At 44.1% G+C, this 21489-nt stretch overlaps 1 protein-coding gene and 1 pseudogene across 1 annotated transcript in view; one reads left to right on the plus strand and one right to left on the minus strand.

Moving 5' to 3' along the window:
- LOC101531236 (cytochrome P450 3A6) overlaps positions 1-21489 on the minus strand; it is a 330285-nt gene that overhangs the window by 264189 nt on the left and 44607 nt on the right. The gene's annotated exons all lie outside the window — the stretch shown is intronic.
- LOC101531712 (ribosome maturation protein SBDS-like) lies at positions 13322-14022 on the plus strand (annotated as a pseudogene).

The raw sequence follows: 21489 nt of genomic DNA on the forward strand, positions 1-21489 counted from the left end.
GAATACCTCAAGGTTTCTTTGGAACTCTCCCCAATCGAACTGCTGGACTCAGAACTCTAACCAAGAAAAGACAGAAGACAAAACAGGTCAATCATTCATCTCAGCTACATGTTGGCAGCGAAATATGGGGCAAACAGAGACTTTATGATGGACCATATCATGCAGTGGACGACCTCATCGAGTGAAACAGGAAGCCATTCATAACTGGAGAACTATTAAAACCACTTGAGCAAATATCTCAGAGCATGCCCCACATCCGGGACTTGGGGTGGGCGCAAAACCGGGTGGGGCTTCTCCCTCAATATCCCCCTTTACCTCAGATACATGATGGAAACAATATGGACATAATAGTATTACCCACTTCCCTATACCCCCTGAACCTTTTTTTTTAACCACAATTAACTATGTAAAGATTGTCAACAACAATACAATAAAATGTTTTTTAAAAAAGTTAAAAAAAAAAAAAAGAAATATGAAAAGATGCTCTGGGACCCGGCACTGTGGCCTAGCACTGCCGGGATCCCATATGAGCGCCGGTTCTAATCCTGGCAGCCCCACTTCCCATCCAGCTCCCTGCTGGTAGCCTGGGAAAGCAGTCCAGTTGAGGACAGCCCAAGGCTTTGGGACCCTGCACCCACGTGGGAGACCCAGAAGAGTTTCCTGGTTCCCGGCTTCGGATCGGCATCGGCACTGCATCAGCCATTGCAGTCACTTGGGGAGTGTATCATCAGATGGAAGATCTTCCTCTCTGTCTCTCCTCCTCTCTGTATATCTGACTTTGTTATAAAAATAAATAAATCTTTAAACAAAAAAAGAAAAGATGCTCTGGCTCTCTAACCACCAGAGAAATACAAATGAAAACTATATTGAGATACCACCTGACTCCAGTCAGCTTGGCCTACATTCAGAACTTAACCAACACTGTCTGCATGCATGGATGTGGGCAGAAAGGTACCCAAATTCACTGCTGGTGGGAATGCAAGCTAGTACAACCACTATGGAAATCAGCATGGAGAGTGCTTAGAGATTGCAAATAAACCTGCCATATGACTCAGTTACCCAGCTCTTAGGAATATACCCAAAGGAAATAAAAACTGCATGTGAAAAAGGGAGCTGTAATCCTATATTTACAGTAGCACAAACTACAATAGCAAAGACATGGAAACAACCCAAATGCCCATCCAAAGAGGAATGGCTAAAGAAACTGTGGTACATCTACTCTATGGAATATTATTCAGCCATTAAAAAGAATGAAATTATACAATTGGCAACTAGATGGTTCCAACTGGAGACCATTATGCTCAGTGAAATAAGTCAATCACAAAAACAAAAATATCATATATTCTCTCCAATATAAGGAATCCATTATGCAAATTGGAAATGTATAATGGTCGAGCAATGGACACTATCATATCCAGAAGTGAAGACAATGCAAACATGCATCTCTGCTTTCAAACAAAAGATGGACTCCCAATGAAAGTGTTGGATATATCTAGACAATGGAATGATGGATTCTTTGACATTATCTGTACCAACAAGGTGGGGGCACATTTAAATAGCAGACTGATGGAATTGTAACTCCTTAGGAAGAGTTGTGACATTATGGGAAAAATCAATCAGGGGTGGAAAATGAGGGAAGGGGAATCCCAGATTATACGAATCGTAAGATAAATTTCAAACATAAAATTTTTTAAAAAAAGCTGAGCCTCCTCAGAAATTCAGACAGAGCAATAGATGGCATATCCAGGTGCACATGGAGGACATGGGAGTCCATTGGAACCTGCAGAAAACACCTGGTACCACAACAGAGGACAGAGGATAGAACAAATCACTCAACTACTTCAGCCATGTGCTGGCAGTAAAAATCTGGGCAAATGGAGACTATAGTGGCTATGTCAGCCAGTGGACTCTGGAGAGATCTCATTGTGCTTGGAATGGTGAGATGGGCAGCAATTCACAACTGTTGAACTATCAAAACCACTTGAGCAGTGCCCTTGGAGCATGCCTCACATCGGGGACCTGGAATGGGTGAGAGGCTAGGTGGGGCTTCTCCCTTTATCTCTCCCCTCACCCCAAATACAGAAAAAAATAAATAATAATGTGGAAACAATAGTCTTATCCACTTTACTGTAGCCCTTGACGCTTTGTGCCCTAATCAGCTATGTAAAGATTATCAAAATAAAATAATTTTAAAAAGAAATAAAGGAACTTTATTAAAAACCAAAGCACAAAATGCTCTTAAGAAAATTAAAAATAAGCCATGGATGAAATTAATATTGGTAAAACAGGTAACTGAAAATGGCTGAAGTCCAAATTTTAAAGCAGTCTTTAAAATTCAACAAAAAAAAAAAAACAATTAACCCAATGAAAAAAGATTCCACATCCAGGTCCAGTGCAGTGGCCTAGCAGCTAAAGTCCTCACCTTGAATGCTCAGGATACCATGTGGACGCTGGTTCTTATCCTGGCAGCTCCACTTCCCATCCAGTTACCTGCTTGTGGCCTGGGAAAGCAGTCAAGGACAGCCCAAAACCTTGGGACTCTGCACCCACATGGTAGATCTGGGGAAGTTCCTGGCTCCTGGCTTCGGATTGGAGTAGTACCAGCTGCTGCAGTCACTTGGGGAGTGAATCATCGGATGGAAGATCTTCCTCTCTGTCTCTCCTCCTCTCTGTATATCTGACTTTGTAATAGAAATAAATAAATCTTTTTTTAAAAAAAAAAAAAAGACTCCACATCCAGGAAACATTTCAGTGGGTAAATAAGCATGGAGGGATAGCACTTCTGTGATATGCTGATACAGAATTTCAAGTAAGAAGATGAAATACTGCCATACACCAAGCAGAAAGGCTGGGTCCCAGCATGGTAGCCTAATGGCTAAAGTCTTTGTCTTGCATGCAGCACTGGTTCGTGTCCTGGCTGTTCCACTTCCCTTCCAGCTTCCTGCTTGTGGTCTGGGAAAGCAATTGGGGACAGTCCAAAGCCTTGGGACCCTGTGTCCGCATGGAAGACCCAGAAGAAACTCCAGGCTCCTGGCTTCGGATTGGCTCAGCTCTGGCTATTGTGGCCACTTGGGGAGAGAACAGTAGACGGAATATCTTTCTGTCTCTCCTCCTCTCTGTGTTTCTGACATTCCAATAAAACTATATAAATCTTCAGAAAAAATAGAAAGGCTAACATACAAAACACTGATGACTCTAATTTCTGATGAAAATGTGGCTTAACAAGAACTCTTACACATTATTTATGGTAATACCAAATGGTTAACACCAGTCTGGAAGCTTCTATAATACCAAATACACACTTACAAAATCCAACAGCCATGCATCTAAGTATTTACCCAATGACTTGAAATGTCATGGCCACATTTAATAACAATTGCCAAAACATGGATGCAAACACAATCCTCTTCATAAACTTGGAAATTTAAAATTTAAGTTGCACTCATTAACAAGAACAAATGAAATATTAAACTATGAATATACACAAATGAACTTTAAATGCAAATTATCAAGAGGTTGTTCTAAACAATGTATCTAACTGTTGGCAACGCCCGCGTCGCCACATACCCCAAGCCGAGCGGAGGGACTAGGGTTACAAAAAAGACAACGCAGTGAGACAAGACACAGTACACAGAATGCCAAATGCCAATGATCGATTGATCTTTATTGAAACTCCAGGCTTTCTTTTATACTCTGCCTAGCTCCTCCCAGTGTTTATGCAGTCCTCAAGTGGCCACCCTAAATCCCTCGAGTTCCTCCCACTGTCTATCCAATCCTCTAGTGGCCACCCTAAATCCTTTGAGTTCCTCCCAGTGTCTATCCAATCCTCTAGTGGCCACCCTAAATCCCTTGAGTTCCTGCCAGTGTCTATCCAATCCTCAAGTGGCCACCCTAAATCCCTTGAGTTCCTCCCAGTGTCTATCCAGTCCTCAAGTGGCCACCCTAAATCCCTTGAGTTCCTCCCAGTGTTTATCTAATCCCTTGGCAGATAACTTGACAAATAGGAAGCAGGAACTTGCGGTTAAGCCAGTGGCTAGATGTATCAGGCCAAAATTGCCCATCCTGTTACCCTCTGAGAAACAAGCTAAGCTGTGTAGTTAATCCTTGGGAAACCGGGGCCTGCATCTAGCATATGTTTTCAAATACAATAGTGCTATAAACTAAATTATTCAGATCAGAGAATCATCAGTGATTGTCAGAAATTAGAATAGCTGGAGTTGCCACCGCATGCAAGTGGTAAGCTGTCCCCAGGCCTGCCTGGGCTCCAGGGGCTGCTCCCTTCGGGGTGAGTACACTGAGGGGGGAAGTCTCAGGGGCCCAGGCAGGCTCCAGGCCCATCCGCCACGATCATTGGGTGGGGGCTGGGATGGGGAGGGACGCGACCTTGGACCAGGGGACTGAAACTTCCGGCAGCCTGCTGGCTGCTGGTGGGTGCCAGGCTGGAGCGTCTCCATGCTCAGATCCCTGACTCCAGAGACCACATTCCTGTGGTGAGCTGTCCCCGGGCCATCTGGTGGCAAGCTCTGTGGTTTTGATTCTTTGAATTGCTGCTTAGGTAGCTCCACATTGAACCCACTCTGCTTCTGGGATGTGAATCAATCCTACATATTCCCAATGACAGAGTGACTTTTCCTTTGAAGAACTTGTAATCACTGAACAATGTTGACCACCAAACACCAGGCCATGCAAAAGCTAAGACTCGGGGCTTGTCTAGCAGGATCATATTCTATTACCTGACATGATGGTGGGTCAGGAGACTGGTCACATTAGGCAGGGCCACAACATTAACCAGCATGCCAGAGAACCATATCTGGGGGTAGACTCTATGGGGGATGTGTGGGCCACACCCTATGGAAGTTCTAGCCCCACTGGTTAGTTCAAGAGATGGTGTGGTGATGGACTAAGCTAGGTATGACCAAGGAGCCTGCCATCAATTACAGGTTAAGGAACCCACAACAGTCTGGAGTGGCAAAGGCAGCAGCACCTGAATGTGCATCCTGAATAGGGTGTGGGGTGGGCTGGGCTGCAACATTCATCAGCTCATCAAGACCAAATGGAAGGCCAGACTACACCAGAACCTGGCCTAAAACCCAATGGCATGTATGAGAACTAGGTCTGGGAGTGGATCAAGTGGATGAACTTGGGAAACTCCTGTGGCAGTCATGGCTCCCGCTGGTGAACATGTGGTCTAGACCTGGGGGTCGGAAAACCTGGTCAAAGTAGCACCAATGGCTGGCTAATGTGTGAGTTGGTAAAGAAATGGGGTGGACAGGGCAGGACTGAACAATCCTTAGCACACAAGCAAAATTAGAAATCATGATGGAGCACAGATCATTCCGAGCTAGGCTCTTGCACCTACTGGTCTGCGTGAGCCAGGAACGCTAAGCCACAGTGTCTAAGGCAGGGGTCGGGACAGGTGAGGGGCTGTGCCAAGCTGAGTCAGAGCAACCATTGGCATGCACGTGATCTATGGCTGGGAACAGGCCTGGTTGGGGAGCCAAGGGGACACCCTAGCTGGGTTGAGGTTCCCACCAAGGGGCGCATGTGCTGGAATGGGGGCTGCGTTCTGATCAGGATATATTTGTAGTCTCCTTTGGCACAAGTGTGGACTGGGACTGGACGAACAAAGTTGGGCTAGACTCCACACCTTCTGGTGTTCTGGAGGACCAGGGTAGATGTGGGACAGACTAGGGTAGGTCTCAACCCCAACTGAGCCATGTGTGAGCTGTATGTGGGTATGGACAAGGCTTGGCTGGGCTGAAACATCCAACAACAAGAACCAGATTGGGTTGAAGGCCATTCAGGAAAAGCCACTGTTCCTGCTAGGATAGGAGGTGAACTGAGTAGGGCCGGCTCATGGACCCCTTGGTATGCGTGAAATCTGACATTGGGTGTTGGGAGCACTGCACAAGTGCCCTGCCCTAAAATAATGACTGGTTCAAGGCCAGGAGGCAGCAGGAAGACAGGAGGTCACAGATGAGGCAGATCTGCCTCCTTTCCAGGGCCTGGCCAGTCAGGTAGCACCCAGTGGACCCACGGGAATGCAAGTGATGGGAGTGAGAGCTGAAATTGCTATGGCAATAAGTATAGTTATTGTTATTTTATAGGCTAGCCTGTTTTGCAATTTTTTGGAGCATAGAAAATGTAGCTGTTTTAGCCGCTTTTATAATTTTTAGCTAGAGGAATTAAGGATGCTTTTATTAAAGAAAAATGTTTTTGATTATTGTTTTATTTATGGGGTTGCAGGGTCTATAGTTGTAGAGGGATTTAATATTTGTAATTTTTGTTTTTAGATTTATATTTTTTCCCTTGTAAACTATTTTCCCATTGAGTAATGGGCAAGTTGTAGAAATAGAAATGTGGTAGGAATGTACTACTGATTAGCAGGTAATCGCATGTGCCTTGGCCTTGGAGTCCTGGCTGCCGCTCCATGGCTACTGTTGAAGAATGAATAATGGCTTGCTTTGAAGAATATGAATACAGTGTTTTAAGGAATTATCTCTGGGGACACCTGCTTAGCCCTGAAGTGCAGACGGAATGACCGAATGTCTGTACATGCCCCCTTAGTCTTGAAGTAAAAAAATAGAACAATTAGTTGCTTGTGCAGAAGCTTGTGAGGTTTTGAGAAAATAAAAAGGACAGCTTTTTCTTGGGCTGTGGTGAGAACGCACCAAGTGTCAGTGTCTGTGTCTTTCTTTATCGCTGACTCCACGCACCCTTCCCGAGCTCCGAACTCTCGGCTGGAGCTGGACTCGGGCAATTGGGAGAGGTTCTGATGGAGGGGCCTGGACAACTCCTCTGGCAGGACACAGACCCGGCAGGTAAGCGCAAGAAGCATGATAGGAAACAGCCCAGAACAGGCCATGGAAAGTTTCCCACTGGCATACATTTGGCATGGGTTGGGGACAGACCAGGCTGAATCAGTTCATGTCATCCACTGGTGAATCTGAGCACCAGAACAGAGTGTGTGTTGGGTCAGGTTTGGTCGCGACAAAAACCAGTGCACAACATGGAATGCCAAGGTGAGGTTACCTGTACCAGATGTGACCGCAGTGCCCAACAGCACACATGAGAACCAGGAAGGGAGAGGCTGAGCTGGCAGGGGAAATATGGGGGCAGTTCCCTTGCTGGACAGCTACTCCCACTGGAGAGGATGAGCTGGGATGGGGGGCAGACCAGACTAGGCAGGGCTATAACACCTGTGGGCCTCATGTGGACTAGATCAGGGAAAAGCCAGGCTGGGTTGATTGTTCCTACTGGTGCAAACCAAAATCGGAGTGATTGAGGGATGGTTGGGCTTAGCCGCAGCATCAGCTGGCAGAAGCTGGCAATGGGGGATAATTTTGTCAAGTTAAACCACAGAACCACCTGGAGAGTGCATAATCCAGGAGTGGGAGTGGCCTGGGAGTAAAATAGTGGACACCTCTCTCTTGGGTTACCACTCCCACAGGAGGGCACGAAAACTAGGATAGGGCTGAGGTGGCTAGACAGAGAGGCACTCAACAATATCCGTGAGGGCTGGATAGTTGATCTGGTTAGATGGAACTAGGCTTTAATACCCATTTACATGTATGAGAGCTGAATGGGATGTGGGACAGACTGAACTAGTCTGCTAACATACTGGCAAACCAGGGTAGGGGGCGGGCCTGGTGGGGGTTATTGTGGGTCACTCCAACTAGGCTGCAGCTCCCACTGATTTATGTGAGGACTGAGTATGTGCTGGGCAGAACCAGGCTGGACTGCAACACCCATTGGTTCCAGTGGAAGACAGTGCTGAAAACAACCAACCCAGCAATTACAACCATCAGCTGATTCAGGTGATGGACTGTGCCAGGCCCTGTGCTTGCTAGTACATACAAGAATCTGGTCTGGGAACACCTCAGACAAAGTTTCTTTGGGGATCCCCCCAATCGAACTGCCAGACTCAGAACCCTAACCATGAAAAGACAGAGGACAGAACACGTCAATCAACCAACTCAGCTCTATGTTGGTAGTGAAAAACTGGGCAAATGGAGACTCTATGATTAACTATGTCAATCAGTGGATTCTTCAACAACCTCATCGTGCTTGGAGTAGCGAGATTGGCAGTGGTTCATAACTGTTGAACTATCAAAACCACTTGAGCAAGACCCTCGGAGCATGCACCACATCAGGGACCTGGGGTGGGTGGAAGAATGGGTGAGGCTTCTCCCTTAAAATCCCCCTTTATCTCAGATATATGAAGGAAACAATATGGAAATAATAGTCTTACCCATTTTCTTGTAGCCCTTGAACTTTTTTACCCTAATTAACTATGTAAAGATTGTCAAAAATATAATAACAACAAAAAAGAATAGCTGGAGTCCCAGGTATTTTGATCACTGAGAGTATCAGTTCTGTGTAACTGATGGTAGTTGCATACCATTCTCACTTGTGAAAACCCACTGAATTGAACAACACAGGACTAACAATAATAGTGACTATAGACTTCAGTTTATTAAAATACATTATATTAATTCACTAATTTTAATTCATATATGACACTAATGCAGAAGGGTGACAATAGGAAAAAATTGTTCATGGATTGGAATGGAAAGAGGACAGAGGTGGGAACCCTCTGCATTTAAAATGTATGTTCTGGTAACCTAAAAATGAAATAAAAATATACAGTAAAAACTAAAGAAAAAGAAAGTGTAGTCCAATACACATTCTGAAATACTACACAACCATAAAAAGAAATCTCACAAAAAAAAAAATGGACCCTGCTGGAAGCCATTATGCTTAGTGTAACAAACCGGTCTCAAGACAAATATCTTTTGAAAAATAAATAAACAAAAAAGACAAATATCTATGTTTTCCCTGATCTATGATGACAAATACACACACACACACACAAAAGAAACATAATCTGTGAGATTAGCATACTGGAAATTAGCTGCTATATATCTGATACTTGTGAGCGTTTATTGCTGAGAGATCAGAAAATATGTAGAAGTAAAATTCACACAATACAGATTAAGCATTTTAGGGGCCAGTATTGTGGTGCAGAGTTAAACTGCCAACTACAATGTTGCCATCCCAAATGAACCCCAGCTCAAGAATGAGCTGCTCAAGGCCTGGCACCATGGCCTAATGGCTAAAATCCTTGCCTTGAAAGCACCAGGAGGGCACCGGTTCTAATCCCGGCAGCTCCACTTCCCATCTAGCTACCTGATTGTGGCCTGGGAAAGCAGTCGAGGACGGCCCAAAGCCTTGGGACCCTGCAGCCACATGGGAAACTTGGAAGAAGTTCCCGACTCCTGGCTTCGGATTGGAGCACAGCACCAGCCGTTGTGCTCACTTGGGGAGTGAATCATCGGATGGAAGATCTTCCTCTCTGTCTCTCCTCCTCTCTGTCTCTCCTCCTCTCTGTGTATCTGACTTTGTGATAAAAATAAAATAATTCTTTAAAAAAAAAAAAAAAGAATGAGCTGCTCCACTTCCAATCAAGCATTCTGCTAATGCACCTTAAAAAGCAACAGAGGAACAGTGAAGTGCCTTCCGAGGTGACTCAGGTGCCGTCAAGGCATTACCGTGAGGGTCTGGGGACGCCAACACAGGGCGTGGTGTGTGTAGGCCGCACCATGTCCATCTTCACCCCACCAACCAGATCCACCTGACCAATCTGGCCATGGTGCACATGAAGCGCGCGGGGAAGTGCTTCGAGATCACCTGCTACAAGAACAAAGTGGTCCTAACAGGCAAGGTACCATTCAAAATAACAGACAAAAGTATGAAGTATCTAGGAATAAATCTAAGCAAAAATGTAGGAGACCTTTTGGAAGAAAACTACAAAATACTTAAAAAAGAAATTGAACAAGACCTCAGAAAATGGAGTAACATCCCATGCTCCTGGATAGGTAAAATCAATATCATTAAAATGTCTATACTACCAAAAGCAATTTATACATTAAATGTAATCCCAATCAAATTGCCCAAAACATTCTTCATGGAACTGGAAACAATGATTCAAAGGTTCATCTGGAAACACAAAAAACCACGAATAGCTAGAACCATCCTGAAGAATAGGAAGTTAACAGGGGGAATCTGGACGTACTACAGGGCAGTGGTTATCAAAACAGCCTGGTACTGGCACAAAGATAGAGAGGAAGATCAATGGAGCAGAATAGAAACACCAGAAGGGAACCCACACAGATACAGTCAAATAATCTTTGATAAAAGGACAAACGATAATCCAGGCAAATGGGAAGGTCTCTTCAATAAATGCTGTTGGGACAACTGGTTGATAGCCTGTAGAAACAAAAAGATAGACCCACATCTCTCACCATATACTAAGATCAAATCTAAATGGATAAAAGATCTAAACCTGCATCCAGAAACCTTCAAACTTTTGAAAGAAAATGTTGGAAATACTCTGCAAGATCTAGGGGTAGGTCCCTACTTCCTAAGAAGGACACCAAAAGCAGTAGAAATCTAGACCAAAATAAACAAATGGGACCTCATCAAACTAAGAAGCTTCTGCACAGCAAAGGAAACAATCAACAAAGTAAAAAAGCAGCCCACAAAATGGGAGAAGATCTTCACGCACGACATAGGTGATAGAGGACTAATCTCCAGAGTATACAAAGAATTACAAAACAGCCAAAACACCAAAATAAACAAGCCACTCAAGAAATGGGCACGGGAAATGGGCAGACATTTCACAAAGGAACAATCCCAAATGGCAAATAAGCATATGAAAAAATGCTCAAGCTCCCTGGCAATAAGGGAAATCCAAATTAAAACATCAATGAGATACCACCTAACGCCAGTAAGGGTGGCCCACATGAAAAAAACCAACAACACTTGCGGGCGAGGTTGAGGGGTGGGTGGGGAAGGAACCCTACTCCACTGCTGGTGGGGCTGCAGATTGGTACAGCCTCTATGGCAATCAGTATGGAGAATATTCAAACAACTCAAAATCGACATACCATATGAACCAGCTATAGTACTCCTAGGAATATATTCAGAACACTCGTTTTATGAGAAACCAACATGCACTTCTATGTTCATAGCAGCACAATCAGTAATTGCAAAAACATGGAAGCAACCAAAATGCCCATCAACAGAGGATTGGATAAGAAAGCTATGGTTCATCTACTCCATGGAATACTACTCAGCTATTAAAAAAAACAAAATGCAGTTCTTTGTGGCCGAATGGGCCAAACTGGAAACCATAATGCTAAGGGAAATGAACCAATCCCAAAAGGTTAGATACCACATGTTTGCCTTAATTTAATATGATATGATGTTAAGCATATCATGTTATGTTATGGATATTATGTCATTTGTAGTATATAAACTAAAATTGAACTGTGAATGGGGGATCACAGATAGTGGTTAAGAAATCGCATTTATTTTTAACATGTTGACTGCTCAATACCATGTCAATTAATTCCATAACAATGTTAATTGTTGCAGATAGTATATTAGTGCTTTTATTTGACCGGGAAGATACTCTGCTGACTCTGCCCTCAGACCAGAGAGGGTCTACCCAATAAGTAGTTGGACTTGTCTGGACTATGGAATGTTGGACTCTATGCTTGGCAAATACTTGCAGGGAGGGAATTTCAACTGAACTTGAACTATGGTTATGCAGTGGGGTGGAGGAACCCACCATGGGGGGAGGGTGGGGGGGAGAATCCCAGATTCTATGTAATTACAACACAATGTAATTAATGAATAAATTTAATTTAAAAAATCGTAAAAAAAAAAAAAAAAAAAAAAAAGACATATAGGGGGAAGTAAGAGCGATCCTGACAACCTCTTAACAGGAGATCACATGCACAGAGCAGAGAGGGGACCCCAGAGCGGAGCAGAGGGACAAGAGGAGGCTTGTATTCCAACCCTAAAGACTCCCGGATTCTCACCAAGGACTATCAGTATGAGCACCAAGGACTACATCCCAACTGCCAAGGAGACCACAGGGAATTGGAGTGCCTTCAGAGGCCAAGAACTCTGAGGTCATCCACTCCCGCTTGGACCTACCACATGGGATGGAAGAAGTCCAACTCCTTCCACACAGGATCCAAGGGCGTCAGAACAACAGCCAGGAGCCCTGAGCAGTCCGCAGAAACAGAAGAATAACAGTAAACTTCCTTAGGGACTAGGGAGGGGAGTTTGCTCTGATCCTTGCTTGGTTCCAACTTTGGGTCCCCACCCTCTCTGGCAATGACCATCTGGATCGCTCCGGAAACCCCTCAAAACAAACAAACAGGCAAGCAGACAAAAATCTAGAATAGATAGAGAACAACAAGGAAAGCTTAGAATCAGACAGGAAACGGTCAGCAGGGATGCACTTAAACCTCACTGGGTGGGACACAAAATTAGTTACTCCTCACTAGGGTATTGAAGATTTCCCTGCACACCCCTCCTAAAACTGTACTGCACCTAAACTGTTGACATATGTCTTGTTAGAGTTATAAGCCAGTCTAGACTACCCCCAAAAAAAGCCAAGTTCAGCAAAATTGTGCTTCAATGCTATAAAATGCTAAACATTATAATGAAAATAGACACGAGACAGCTGAACAGTAATCTATAGCTATTTTAATATGCATAGAACCCGGTTGTCTATAAACTAAAATTGAAATGTCAATGAAGGGGTCACAGGATGTGGTAAAGAACTTGCATTTTTTTAAACATGTTGGTTACTCAATATTATGTCAATTAATTCCATAATGTTATAAATCATTGCTGATGTTATGTTGGGGCTTTTAATTGACCAGGATGATACTCTGCCGGTTCTACTTTCAGACCAGAGATGGTCTCCCCAAGAAGTCGTTGAACTTATCTGGACAATAAGATGCTGGACTCTATGCTTGGCATATGCTTGCAATGAAAGAATCTCAACTGAACTTGAACTATGGTAATGCAACAAGCTGGAGGAATCCACCATGGGGGGGAAGGTTTGGGGAGGGGTGGGAGGAATCCCAGTGCCTATAAAACTGTGTCACTTAATGCAATGTAATTAATTTAAAAAATGAAAATGAAAAAAAAAACAAACTAAAAAGTCCAGTGGAATTGAAGGAAAAAAGAATCCAAAATAAAACAGACTTAGAAAGTGATGGACTAGAAACTGGGCTGTTGATGAGCTGGATTAATGGTTACTACATATTCACTGGCATGCAGGCATCAGATTCTTTTGGCTTTCTGGATCCTATCAGTGGTTCTCCATGGACTCCTTAAAAAGATGAGTTTTCTTCTCCAGGCCAATATACGAAATCCCTCATGGTAGAAATTAAAGATCAATAAATGCTCTTCAATGTCAAAAAAAAAAAAAAAAACCAAGGTGGTCGGCTGGTGAAATGGTGTGGAGAAAGACCTGGATGAAGTTCTGCAGACCCACTCCGTGTTTGTGAACCTCTTGAAGGGTCAGGCTGCAAAGAAGGATGACCTCATTAGGGCGTTTGGAACTGACGACCAGACTAAAATCTGCAAACAGATTTTGACTAAAGGAGAACCTCAGGTGTCAGACAAGGAGAGGCACACACAGCTGGAGCAGACGTTTAGGGACATTGAACTATTGTAGCTGACAAATGTGTGAACCCAGAAACAAGAGACCATACACTGTTGTTCTCATGGAGAGAGCCATGAAGGACATCCACTATTCGGTCAAAACCAACAAGAGCACAAAACAGCAGGCTTTGGAAGTATTCACACAGCTGCAGGAGAAAATGAAGATAGAGCGCGCCCACATGAGACTCTGGTTCATCCTCCCGGTGAACGAGGGCAAGAAGCTGAAGGAAAAGCTCAAGCCGCTCATCAAGGTCCTGGAAAGTGAGGACTACAGTCAGCAGCTGGAAATGGTTTGCCTCATTGACCCAGCTGCTTCCGAGAAATCGATGAGCTCATAAAGGAAACCAAAGGCAGAGGTTCGTTGGAGGTGCCCAGTCTGAAAGACGTGGAAGAAGGCGACGAGAAATTCGAATGACATCAGCCTCGTGAAATGTAAAACACCCTGGCAGGTGTTCCAGTAGCACGGTCTTATTTCTGTGATCGGCCAAAACCTCCTCGACCACAGTGTTGGATGTTCTCCATCTTGGGGTGCACAAAAAGACTCCAATTCAAGTCTAGGAATAAGAGAGTGATTTCATTTTAACTATAAATCGGGGTTTGGGCAAAAATGGAGAGCCCAAAATACAGAGTCCAGAGGAACATTTTGTTGCTCACTCATTTCTTTTTAACTTTCCAAATGAAAGTGATTTGAGGCAATTCTTGTGGATAAAACATGAAATTTTGTATTTAAAGCAGTTTTCTTTTGGGGGGGATGTATCTCTGGAACAGAGAATTTGCTAAAAAAAAAAAACTATATAGATGTCTTAATTTCTGTCTAATGAAATCTATGTGTGTAGGGGTAACTAGATCATGTCCTAATGTATAACCTGGGTGGTGGCTTCCTGAGTATATGAAACGATATATATGACTACAGAATTTATATAATTTTCCTCAAATGTGTTGCCATAACTTGGATTTATTATTGGTAATAAAGTCATTTCTTTCTAATTTTTAAGAAAAGCAGCAGAGGAAGTCTCAAGTACTAGGCCTCCTGTCACCCATTGGGGAGACCTAGATGGAATTCCAGGTTTCTGGATTTGGCCTGACCCTCACCTGACAGTTGAGGCCATTTGGAAAATAAAAAGTTAAAAACGTGTTTGCTTTCTCTCTCTCTCTCTTTCTGTTTAACTCTATATTTCAAATTAATATTTTTAATTAATCATTTAAAGTAAAATCAGTGGGCTTAAGACTCTCACAGTGTTCTATAAGTATCTCCTTCCAAATATGTTTATCAATCTAAAAACTAAAAAATCCAGAACCCCCTAAGTGTTGCCTCCTCGTTCTTTCTTATTCCCCAGCTCCTGGCAACCGCCATGGTGTGTTCTGTCCCTGAGTCAACCCATTCATATAAACAGAACCACACCAACGTATTTGGCTTCTTTCACTTAGCACAGTATTTTGAGATCATCACCTTGCAGCATTGTATTCATGTACATCTATGCAATTTGCCTGCCTACTCATTTACTTAAGGACATTTGGAGTGTCTTCACCTTCTGGCTACTGCGGATTTGGCTACAGGTAAAGCCTCCAAGTACACGTATTTTAAAGCATCAGATTCAGTCCTCTTCAGAATGTAACTTCTAGTAGAATGACTGAATCACATGGTATTTCTTTTTTTTTTTTTTTTTTTTTTTTAAATATTTATTTTTTTTTTTTTTTAGATTTATTTTTATTTTTATTACAAAGTCAGATATACAGAGAGGAGGAGAGACAGAGAGGAAGTGGAGCTGCCGGGATTAGAACCGGCGACCATATGGGATCCTGGCACGTTCAAGCGAGGACTTTTAGCCACTAGGCCACGCCGCCAGGCCCACATGGTATTTCTTTCCTTAAATTTCCGAGAGACAAAAAACCTATATTCCACAGCAGTGGTGCTATTATACAATCTCACCACCAAAACTTGAAGATCCCATTCCTGAAAATTCTTACTAAAACTTCATTTCCCTTCTTTTTTCAAGAGCCCTCTGATTAACTGTGCAGTGGGGTGTTTTTTAAGATTTAATTACTTTTTCTTACAAAGTCAGATATATAGAGAGGAGGAGAGACAGAGAGGAAGATCTGCCGTCTGATGATTCACTCCTCAAGTGAGCACTACAGCCGGTGCTGTGCCCATCCGAAGCCAGGAGCCAGGAACTTCCTCCAGGTCTCCCACGTGGGTGCAGGGTCCCAGTGCTCTGGTCCATCCTCAACTGCTTTCCCAGGCCACAAGCAGGAAGCTGGAGAGGAAGTGGGGCTGCCGGAATTAGATCTGGCGCCCATTTGGGATCCCAGCGAGTTCAAGGCAAGGACTTTAGCCACTAGGCCACTGTGCCGGGCCCAACTGTACAGTGGTAACATCTGTGGGGATTTAACTTTTTAGAACTTCAAAAATCAGTGAGAACTTGGCAGGCACATGCTGACAAGGATGAGATGTGGCCAGGAACTCGCCTGTGTGCTTCCTGAGCTTTTTAGGATTCCAGAGCCATCTATTCCATTCTGTAGAATCCTAACAGAGACAGGTCCTCAGCATGTGATTCATGTAGCCTCTGCACCAGTTATTTATAATTCTTCAGGCTCAACTGCCTCATCTAGAAATTGGGTCTTCAGTATTACATCTTTCCCTCCCAGAGTACTGCAGATCAGGACAAACCCTGACCTCTCGTCTCTTGGGACCTTGATAAACCAATCTGCTCATGCTGGTTTTGATCACAGAGAGTGAAAAAGAGGACCTGCCCAGTATCTGATGCCTACCTGCCTAACCAAAGCTGTTCATTTCACTGGGAGAACAAAGTTCCACTAATGGCTAAGCAAGGACAACAGTTATAAAGTAACTTCAAATTGCATAATGTATTAAAAGAAGAGACATGAGTTAAAGTTTTAATTTAAAAATCAAAGGAAAGGTCACAAGTTTGCTGAGAGTAGATGTTGACTAACCTTGTTCCTGATCATTGGCTTACACAGCTCTGTTTGTCACTTGCTTGCAAGGCACTCCATACCCCACACAGGTTTAGGAACTTGATCTCCTGCATCCAAGTCAGGGCTGGTGCTATCTGCACAGCAGTGTGAGCAAGGCTCCCAGGCAGGGACCATCATACCCTGTCTGTCCTCCAGGATGGTTAACCCTCCTCTTATCCTCCCAGTCCTCATGAAAATGACATGGTTGCAAAAGAAAGAAGTCAATCTATCCATGTTTAGAGATGGCATGATTCTCTACATAGGAGAACCAAGACTCTACCAAAAGGCTATTGTAACTTAACTCCAGTGAGATTGGCCTACATTCAGAAATCTACTAACACCACCTGCTGGCGTGGTTGTGGGGAGAAAGGTACCCTCCTTCACCATTGGTGGGAGTGTAGGCTGGTGTAGCCACTATGGACGTCAATGTGGAGAGTGCTAAGAGGACTGAAAATCAAACTGCCATATGACCCAGCTATTCCACTTCTGTGAATATAGCCCCCCCAAAAAATGAAAAGTGGGCCTGGCACCGTGACCTAATGGCTAAAGTCCTCACCTTGAATGTATCAGGATCCCATATGGGCGCCAGATCTAATCCCGGCAGCCTCACCCTCACTTCCCATCCAGCTCCCTACTTGTGGCCTGGGAAAGCAGTCAAGGACGGTCCAAAGCCTTAGGACTCTGTATCTGCGTGGGAGACCTGGAGGAGGTTCCTGGCTCTTGGCTTCAGATTGGCGCAGCACCAACTGTTGTAGTCACTTGGGGAGTGAATCATCAGACAGAAGATCTTCTCTGTCTCTCCTCCTCTCTGTATATCCGACTTTGTAATATAAATAAATAAATTTTTAAAAAGAAAATGAAATGTAACCTGTATGCCATATTTACATCAGCACAATCTACAAGAGCAAAGCCATGGAAACAACCCAGGTGCCTGCCAAAAGAGGAGTGGATAAGAAACAATGATAGGATCCAGTGCAATGACTCAATGGCTAAATCCTTGCCCTACACACACTGGGATCCCATATGGGCACCAATTCTGGCTGCTCCACTTCCCATCCAACTCCCTGCTTGTTGCCTGGAAAAGCAGAAAAGGTTGGCCCAAAGGCCCTACAACTGTGTGTGAGACTCAGAAAAAGATTCCTGACTCCTGGTTTAGGATTGACTCTGCTCCAGTCATTGTGGCCATTTGGGATGTAAACCAGCTAGTGGAAGATCTTTCTCTCTGTCTCTCCTCTCCATAAATCTAACATGCCTTTCCCATTTAAAAAAAAAAAATCTTGAAAAAATAGAAAAAGGAAACTATGGTGCACTTACTCTATGCAATATTACTCAGTCATTAAAAAGATTGAAATGTGGGCCTGGCACAGTAGCCTAGCACTTAAAGTCCTCGCCTTGAATGCGTCAAGATCCCATATGGGCCCTGGTTCTAATCCCAGCAGCTCTGCTTCCCATCCAGCTCCCTGCCTGTGGCCTGGGAAAGCAGGCAAGGACAGCCCAAAACCTTGGGACCCTCTAACCCACATAGGAGAACTAGAGAAAGCTTCTGGCTCCTGGCTTTGGATTGGCTCAGCTCCAGCCATTGCAGTCACTTGGGCAGTGAATCATCAGACAGAAGATCTTCCTCTCTGTTTTTCCTCCTCTCTGTATAGCTGACTTTTCTTTTTTTTTTTTTTTTTTTTTTTTTGATTTATTATTATTGGAAAGCCGGATATGCAGAGAGGAGGAGAGACAGAGAGGAAGATCTTCCATCCGATGTTTCACTCCCCAAGTGAGCCGCAATGGGCCGGTGCACGCTGATCCAATGCCAGGAACCAGGAACCTCTTCTGGGTCTCCCACAAGGGTGCAGGGTCCCAAAGCCCTGGGCCGTCCTTGACTGCTTTCCCAGGCCACAAGCAGGGAGCTGGATGGGAAGTGGAGCTGCCGGGACTAGAACCGGAGCCCATATAGGATCCCGGGGCTTTCAAGGCGAGGACTTTAGCCGCTAGGCCACGCCGCCGGGCCCATAGCTGACTTTTCAATAAAAATAAATAAATCTTAAAAAAAAAGAATGAAATGTTACCATATTCAACTAAATGGTCCCAACTAGAGACCATTATGATCAGTGAAATAAGTTAAACCCAAAAGACAAATATCCTATGTTCTGTTTGATACAAAGCAATCTTCGTGCAAAATACAAAACCAATAGATACATAAGTAAACATGCATGTACATATATTCATCTAGAGGAACTGTATAATGTAGAATACCATACCAAGGGCCCGGAGCTGTGGCTTAGTGGCTAAAGTCCTCACCTTGAACATGCCAGGATCCCATATCAGCACTAGTTCATATGCCGGCAGCCCCATTTCCCATCCAGCTCCTTGCTTGTGGCCTGGGAAAGCAGTTGAGGATGGCTCAAAGCTTTGGAAGCCTGCACCCATCTGGGAGACCTGAAAGAGTATCTGGGCTTCTGGCTTTGAATCACCACAGCACTGGCTGTTGTGGAAGATTTATTTATTTTTATTGCAAACTCAGATATACCTAGAGGAGAGAGAGAGAGGAAGATCTTCTGTCCAATGATTCACTCCCTACAGCCAGTGCTGTGGCGATTCAAAGCCAGAAGCCCAGATACTCTTTCAGGTCTCCCAGATGGGTGCAGGCTTCCAAAGCTTTGAGCCATCCTCAGACGGAAGATATTTCTCGCTGTCTCTCCTCCTTTCGGTATATCTGACTTTGCAATAAAAATAAATAAACTTTAAAAAAAAAAGAATATCATACCAAGAAGTGAACACACATTGCACTATGAATCCCTGTACCCGAATAAAAGATTGACTGCCAGTGAAACTGTTAAATATATCTTGACAATAGGATGCTGGAATTCTTACCTAAACCTGCAATGTCAGGATATATTTAAATAGCAGAATGAAAGACTTGTGACTGTTTTTTGAAAGACTATACTATTGTAGTAATATAGGGGAAACCAATGCAGGAGGGATGGGAACTCCCAGAGCCTATAGAACCATATTATAAAATATAAAAAAGAAATAAGGAAATATAAATAAGAAATAAGGATGGAGGGGAAACACAGGCAAGAGGAAGGGGAGAACAGGAAGTTGCACTACGCTCCTAACTCTGTATTGTAAAACACATGGGATTTGATCACATGAAATACTCTAAGAAACAAAAAAAGAGCAAGTGGCGGTGTGATACATGTACTGGGGGAAGCTGTAGGCAGCATGGAAACCCAGTCTGAGAAAGTAATCATGTGGTCTGTGACAATCAAAGCTCCAGGACTCTAGCTGCCTAAGGCCCGAGGGAACTCTCTCACTATAGTGTGCACAAAGTGCAAGCCTGGAGCTCCAGCACGTGACTTCTTCCCTGCTGTGTTCACTCCTGCTTTAGGACAACTACTCCTTTCTCTATTTCCCCAGTCTGGAATAGGAACATTTACCCTTTGTTTGTCCCTCAATTGTGTCTTGAAAGTAACTTGTTTTGGGGGGCCAGCACAATGGCTCAACTGGCTGATTCTCCACCTCCAAGAGCCAGTATTCCATATAGGTTTGAGTTCATGTCCCAGCTGTTCCACTTCCCATCTAGCTCCATGACTGTGGTCTAGGAAAACAGTCATGCAGAGGATTGCCCAAAGCCTTGAGGTCCTTCACCTGCATGGGTAACACAAAAGCAGCTCCCAGCTCCTGCCTTTGGATTGATTGACTCAGTTCCAGTCATTTGGGGAGTGAACCAACAGATGGAAGACCTTTCTGTCTATATCTCCTTCTATCTGTAAATCTGCCTTTCCAGTGAAAAGAAAATAAATCTAAAAAAAAGTAACTTGTTTCTGAAGAGTTTGCCTTTACTCTTGTAGGGGTGCTTGAACCTGGACTTTTCACTAATGTTGGAATGAATTATGAACAGGAGTCAGGACCTGAATACTATCAGTTAGATGTCTCTGTCCCTCAAGGTTTCAGGCATCAGAGGTTTGTCACTGGCATGAAGCTGTTAAGCAGCAGAGGGCCTTGCATGGGGTAGGGCATAGTAGGATGTTATTCCTGGCCTCTCTCTGGTCTCTGGCCAATTATCTCATCATGTGATTTCACAGCTGCTGCCACCATGATACAACTTGACATGATGCTGTCCCATAGCCAAACGAGTTCTCACAAGTCTTCATTGCAAGCATATACCAAGCATAGAGTCCAGCATTTATTGTCCAGTTAAGTTCAACAGCTTCTTGGGGAGACCATCTCTGGTCTGAAGGTAGAGCCAGCAGAGCATCATCCTGATCAATAAAAAGCTCCAACATAACATCAACAGTTTAGGTGCAGAACATTGTTTTTTGGCGGGGTGTGCAGAGAAATCCCCAATACCCCAGTGAGGAGTAGCTAATCTTTGTGTCCCACCTAGTGAGTTATGAGTAAATCCACGCTGGCCATTTCCTGTCTGATTCTAAGCTTTCCTTGCTGTTGTCTATCTATTCTAGGTTTTTATTTGTTTGTTTGTATGTTTGTTTGTTTGTTTGTTATGAGGGGTTTCTGGAGCAATCCTGATGGTCATTGCAAGAGAGGGTGGGGATCCAGAGCTGGAACTAGGCAAGGACCAGAGAAAGCTCCCCTCCCTGGTCCCGAAGGAAGTTTATTATTCTTCTGTTTCTGCAGACCGCTCAGGGCTCCTGATTGTTGTTCCGATGATGCTGGTTCCTGCACGGCAGAGTTTGGACTTCTTCCATCCCCTGTGGAAGCTCCAGATGGGGGTGGGTGAGCTCAGAGTTCTTGGCCTCCTAAGGCACTCCAATTCCCCATGGTCTTCTTGGCAGTGGGGATGTAGTCCTTGTTGCTCGTATTGATAGTCCATGTTGAGGACCTGGGAGTCTTCAGGGTTAGGATACGAGCCTCCTCCTGTCCACCTGCTCCACTCTGGAGTACTCCCCGTGCTCCATGCACACAACCTCCTGTTAAGAGGCTGTCAGGATCGCTCCCAATTCCCCTCTTATGCCTTTGTGGCTTTAC

This window comes from Ochotona princeps, chromosome 24, assembly GCF_030435755.1.
Source record: "Ochotona princeps isolate mOchPri1 chromosome 24, mOchPri1.hap1, whole genome shotgun sequence".
In the NCBI taxonomy this organism is placed as follows: Eukaryota; Metazoa; Chordata; class Mammalia; order Lagomorpha; family Ochotonidae; genus Ochotona; species Ochotona princeps.